The sequence below is a fragment of the Physeter macrocephalus genome, chromosome 6 (genome assembly GCF_002837175.3).
Source record: "Physeter macrocephalus isolate SW-GA chromosome 6, ASM283717v5, whole genome shotgun sequence".
In the NCBI taxonomy this organism is placed as follows: Eukaryota; Metazoa; Chordata; class Mammalia; order Artiodactyla; family Physeteridae; genus Physeter; species Physeter macrocephalus.
The window spans coordinates 73,435,568-73,441,567 of record NC_041219.1 but is presented as its reverse complement, the minus strand read 5'-3'; the positions used below and the strand labels follow the sequence as shown (position 1 = coordinate 73,441,567).

Below are 6,000 nucleotides of genomic sequence, written 5' to 3'. Positions count from 1 at the left end.
TAGAGAAAAACAAATACCATATGCTAACACATATATATGGAATCTAAGGGAAAAAAACAAAAGGTCATGAAGAACCTAGGGGTAAGATGGGAATAAAGACACAGATGTACTAGAGAATGGACTTGAGGATATGGGGAGGAGGAAGGGTAGGCTGTGACAAAGTGAGAGAGTGGCATGGACATATATACACTACCAAACGTAGGGTGGATAGCTAGTGGGAAGCAGCCGCACAGCACAGGGAGATCAGCTCGGTGCTTTGTGACCACCTAGAGGGGTGGGAGAGGGAGGGTGGGAGAGGGAGGGTGGGAGGGAGACGCAAGAGGGAAGAGATATGGGAACATATGTATATGTATAACTGATTCACTTTGTTGTAAAGCAGAAACTAACACACCATTGTAAAGCAATTATACTCCAATAAAGATGTTAAAAACAAAAAAACCTGAAGGCTTTATGGCCACGGGGAGGAAACCAGATTTCTCATGCCAGACTAAGGGTCTTGTTTTCTGAGTGGGCAGGACGTGGGCGCACCAGGAAGACAGGGTGTTCTGGCTTCCCAGGGCAGGGAAGGAGGAGCTCTTGTTAATGAGTAGTGATACTCGCCAGGCCTCTCTGGAACAACATTCTTGGATTCTGGGCCAGGGCTTCCATTGGATATGGTGAGGTGAGGCCCATGGAAGAGGAAAAAGACAGTTACATAAGATTTTCAAGAAGGCACCCATTGGACCAGGGGCAGACAGGTGGTATCACTGAACATAAAACCAGACAAGACCTGGGTGGCACTGGGAAAACTCGTTCTGAAAGGGCAGCTAGCCCTGAAGAGCTTGTGAAGATTTAGCATGTACAGATGGATAATTATGTTGATAAGAAAAGCTTGAAAAGATTGTTTCAGTGAAAAATAGCCCATCATTTTAAACCTGTTTTTGGATGCATGTTTCTGCAATCTGTTTAGCAAGAAGAGAAAACCTAAGTCGCAAACTCCACATTCTGTCTAAAGATGTTCTTTGTCTGCTCAGAGTGAAGACTGCATTCTCTCTTGAGAGTTAGACAGTTAAGCAGAGTTGAAATGTTCTCTGAATGTTAAATCCATTTCTAGATGTACGAGTCCTGAGTCTTGTCACACTTTGTGTTATTCCTGCAGTGGTACATTTTGAGGACTGGCTTATTATGAAAAAAAAGTGAATGGTGGATGGACCCGGGTCTTGGAGATTTACCTACATATCATTTTTTTCCTTTTTATTTTGGCATAGCTAGAAGGTATCACCCTAAAACATTTTGTGGGAATGCGAATTATTGGTATTTACTTCGCTCCACGTCATATTTATATTCTGGTCTTGTGACATTCACACAACCTCCAATTTATTTGTTTTCTTCTTTTTGTTGTTGACAGAGCTGCTTGACAGGGCTATCTGGAGAATACAACCTCCCCTGTCAAATGTCTTTCAAGGTTTCTCTCCTCTTTCCATCCCCCCCTTTCATTTGTGTACCTGAAATGTGACTCTATTTCTGTTAGTTAATCAATGTTAACCTTTGTATTTAAAGTGCTTTATTTCAGTCAATATAGTAACAAGATGAACTCTCCTCTCATATTTGCACAGCCAATTGATCAACAAGAGATGTAGCAGAACTGTACATATTTCTCTGGATATTTCTTAACAGAATTTCTATGGGTTTTCACCTATTTAATAGAATTTAAGGTAGAGTATTAGAAATAATTTTCAACGAATGATAGATATATTGCAATATGTCAAATGAATGCAGCCTTACTCAGGAGAATTGCTTTTTAATACATAGTTTATCAGAGATTTAAATAATATACAAAAGAATATTTCATGACAGTCTATTAAAGGATGTTTATCGGATCAAGATTTCAGAAGTATGGGATAGACTATTTTAGCATAACTTAAGCATTTTTACTAGATTCTCATTGCCACTGCCTCTGGTAAGACAATGTCTAAGCTAGTGGTTCAGAGTTACTTGGAGGGCTTGGTGAAAACTCCCTTATCTCCAGAATTTCTGATCCAATAGGTCTGGGGTGGAGACCGAGAATTTGCATTTCTAATAAATAAGGCCACACTTTGAGAACCACTAGTCTAAGCTAAAAACATAGTCTTCTAAGTGCTGACGCCTAGTATGGGTTTTGTCTGAACGGTTAGGGGTTAGGAGTTATACACTGACTAGTGGAGTTTCCTATAGAAGTGTTGTTTATTATAAGTAATAATGGGATGTAACAACAATAGTTTCCCCATAAATAAATTTAGTCACAGCTATTGTAGCAAAATTCCTTAAAATTGGAGGGAAAAAATCCTTCGTCTTCATCACTTCTTAAATATGACCTCATTCTAGAGCGTGTGGCCTCAGCGAGCGTGGTTGATGGTTTGGCAGCATCTCTAAATCATCACTTAGTGTGATGTGGCACTCTGCTACTATTGACAGGCAAAGCCCACTCCACTGCAAGCCAAAGCAAAGCAATCATCCAAAACTGGACCATCTCTCCATCGGTGTGCTGGTAAACGTTTAACAACCAGCTGTAGGGGTGGGAGCTGCTATGTGTAGCACTTGCTAATTTCCACGGTATAAATACTTCTACCAGTGCTGCTTTCAAGCTACCGATGTGAAGTCACTGAGCACAGGGCTGGGAAGAGACGTGCACAATCAGCTTTCACGAGCCCATCAGAGGTGCCCTAGGCACCCCGCACCCCTACCACACTGTCTGCCCATTGGAGTCCCTCCTCTTATTTTAGAAGCATCTGGTTACCCAGTGGGATTAGTTTGTAACTAAAGAGTAAAGTTTGGCACATTACTCTTTATTCGTTGTTTGGAATCCCTGAAACCAGCCTACAGAATCAGTATAAAGGTGCAGGGGAGTGAGCCAGGGAGAAATACTAGTACTCATTTCCTAACTTGTGAAAATGCAGTAAGAATCGCAGCAACGTAATCTTTGAGATCTTGTTATTCACGGCCACCTCAGTGAAGGTATCACTCCGCAGCTGAGTCGAGCTCAACAACTTTTATTCTGGTAGGCACTAGGAACATGCAGAATAAGATACGGTCATTGCTCTTTAGAAATTTACAGTTTAAGACTCACTTTGCAGAGAAACTGAAGCACAGGAAAATTGATTGGCATGGGTAATGCCATCTGACCAGGCTAGGCCAGGTGTAAAAATGAGCAGCCCACAGCAGCTCATTCAAATCCTTCCTTCCCGGTTACTCATCAAAATCTATGATGCTTTCTATAATGTAAGGGACATGGAATCAACTGTGATTTTTTTTCCCTGCTGTGCATAACTTTTTAAAGACAACAAAAAGTTTGGTGTTAACCAGATAGGAGTTTTTTTTTTTTTTTTTTTTTTTTTTTTTGCGGTACGCGGGCCTCCCGCTGTTGTGGTCTCTCCCGCTGCGGAGCACAGGCTCCGGACGCGCAGGCTCAGCGGCCATGGCTCACGGGCCCAGCCGCTCCACGAACCCGTGTCCCCTGCATCGGCAGGCGGACTCTCAACCGCTGCGCCACCAGGGAAGCCCTGACCAGATAGGATTTAAATATGGTAGAATGATGAAGACATCCCTCCCCACATTCATTATTTTATTAATTATTATTACTTTAAATTGCATTTTAAGGTAAAAGCAAGATAACAGGATTAAAAAAATACTCTAATCAGATGAGTTAAGAAAGGTAAAAATAACTCTCAAAAGCATGAAACATCAAGTAACAGTTCATTCAACTGGTGGTTACTGCTTCTTTAGTTTTGTTAAAACCAAGTCTAGAACTACAGTCAAGGAGACAGTGTTGCATAGTGGAAAAAATGTGGGCTTTAGAGCCTGAATCTTGACCTGCTGCTTTACTAGCTAAATGATCTTGGACAAAGCAATTTAATTCTTCTTAGCCTTGGTTTCCTTATCTATGAAATGGAAACAATAATGCCTTCTTTTGATGGTTAATTCAAGGATTAATGATAATGCAAGTAAAGGGTCTAGTATAATCCCTTAACAAATAGCTGGAGAATAACTGGTAGTGATTACTACCATAATTATTATTGCAATTAGAGTCACTCATACATTTATTACAGTAGGCCAAATTTAGCGTAAATTTCAGGGGTCAGAAATGTATTACCAACTTAAGCAGGTTTAGAATTGATAACACACATACTGTCTTGGTTACAAATATCGCATAGTCTACTTTTTATTAGCACCAATGGATACTTGGTGTGGTCTTTATATTTATGTAAGAAACACGAATGAGCAAGTCTAGATGGTTTGACATTTTAATGCTAATATTGAGCAGTTTTACATGCCAGGCATTAAACTAAGCTCTCTTTGTAAATTATCCCATTTGGTCTTCATAAAAATCCTTGACGTAGTCGCTGTTATTAGCCCATTTTATAGATGATGAAACTAAAGCTCAGAAAGGTTTTATGCTCGAGGTCACATAGCAAATACAGAACTCTAAGCTGTACGTGTCTGAGTACAGAGCCTGGCTCTTAACCATTACACATCCCGGTCGCCTCCCTGGCGGAATCTGGACAGCCCTATAAGTGAAGTGAGAACTTCAGGAATTTGGATAACTTTCCATCATCTGCTCCTCTCCTGTGTGGGATGGCAGGAAGCCCTGGTCCTGAGGTATCATGCGAAGACCAGTCTTTGAGATCCAGACACTCTCCAAGCTGAGGGAATGGGACACAGCCTTTGAGACTCAGTCTCATCATGTATAAAATAGAAAAAATAATACTTTATAATTTAAGGATCATAAGTAATGTGCCTGGAATGGTAGTAGGTATTATTTTTTCCATCTCATATGACCTCAAACTGTGCCAGCACAACTGACTCTGAAATTTGAGCTGAAATGAGTAATATATATATATATATGTAGCCCTCTCTCACATCTTAGAAATAATCTCATTCTCTTCATTTAACAAGTTTTCATTGTGTATCTACCATGTGCCAGAAACTCTTTGAGACTCTGGAGATACCACAGTTAACAGAAGAGACCAAAGTCGCTGCCTTGATAGCACCAATGCTTTAAAGTGGAGAGGCAGACCGTAAACAAATGAATAAGTAGAAATATAATGTATCAGTCGTTGAGAAGAGTTATGGAGAGCATAGCGCTTACCATCATAGCTTCTTTTTCACACAAACATGACATATAGTAAATAGCAAAATACAAACAATAAATCCTTAAGGTGATATGTTCTCCCTAAAAAATGAATAGGTAATCCTAGCAACCCCTTAAGAAAAGATGGTAGACTCAAGATAGTTTCTTATGAGAACCTTGTTGATTGTTATTCCAACAACACATATCCACTATAAGCTGTCTAAGACCTCACAGGCTCTATAAAAGAGAACACATCCGTGACCCCAGAGAAGGGGCAACAGAGGGTAACTACAAAAAGGTTTACAGCAAAATGGGCTGCATCCAAAGGATAGAAACTGGGGCAGTATATCTTAGCTCTGGATCTGACAGACCTAGGTTCAGAACCAACCTCCACCACTTTTTTGCTTTTGACCTTGGACAAGTTAACCTCTTTGAGCCTCAGTTTCATTATCTGTGGGATGATAACCACAGTGCCTACTTCATAAATTGCTGTGACGATTATATAAGACAGCATGTGTAGAAGGCTTATTACAGTACCAGCACATATGAAGCAGTCAATACTAATTTGTCAAATAAACGAATCCATTCATTGAGAGACTTGGGCTACTTTTGCTTTCATAGCAAGGACCCACTTTTCAAAAATCTCTCTAATAATGTTAACATAGACAGTTTGCAAACACCTGAGAGTTATAAAACTTCTTTTTCTGCGTCTTTTCCTTTCTGCTACAAGACTCTTTATTATCTACTACTCAGGAAATGCCAATCTTGGTAAACACACCAAGCTGTATATGTTTCTCTGATAACACTGTTGTTGCTTTTCAAAGATAAGCATTTAATTTCTGAAAACAAAATGCCATTCAGCTAAAAATATTTTCTATCCGTAACAGATCCAAAATTAATATTACTTTTTTAAA

The 6,000-nt window shown here is 39.9% G+C and overlaps 1 protein-coding gene across 1 annotated transcript in view; it reads right to left on the bottom strand.

The window, feature by feature from the left end:
• The window catches only part of SSPN (sarcospan), a 34,860-nt gene that overhangs the window by 8,401 nt on the left and 20,459 nt on the right, over positions 1 to 6,000 (bottom strand). The window lies entirely within an intron of this gene.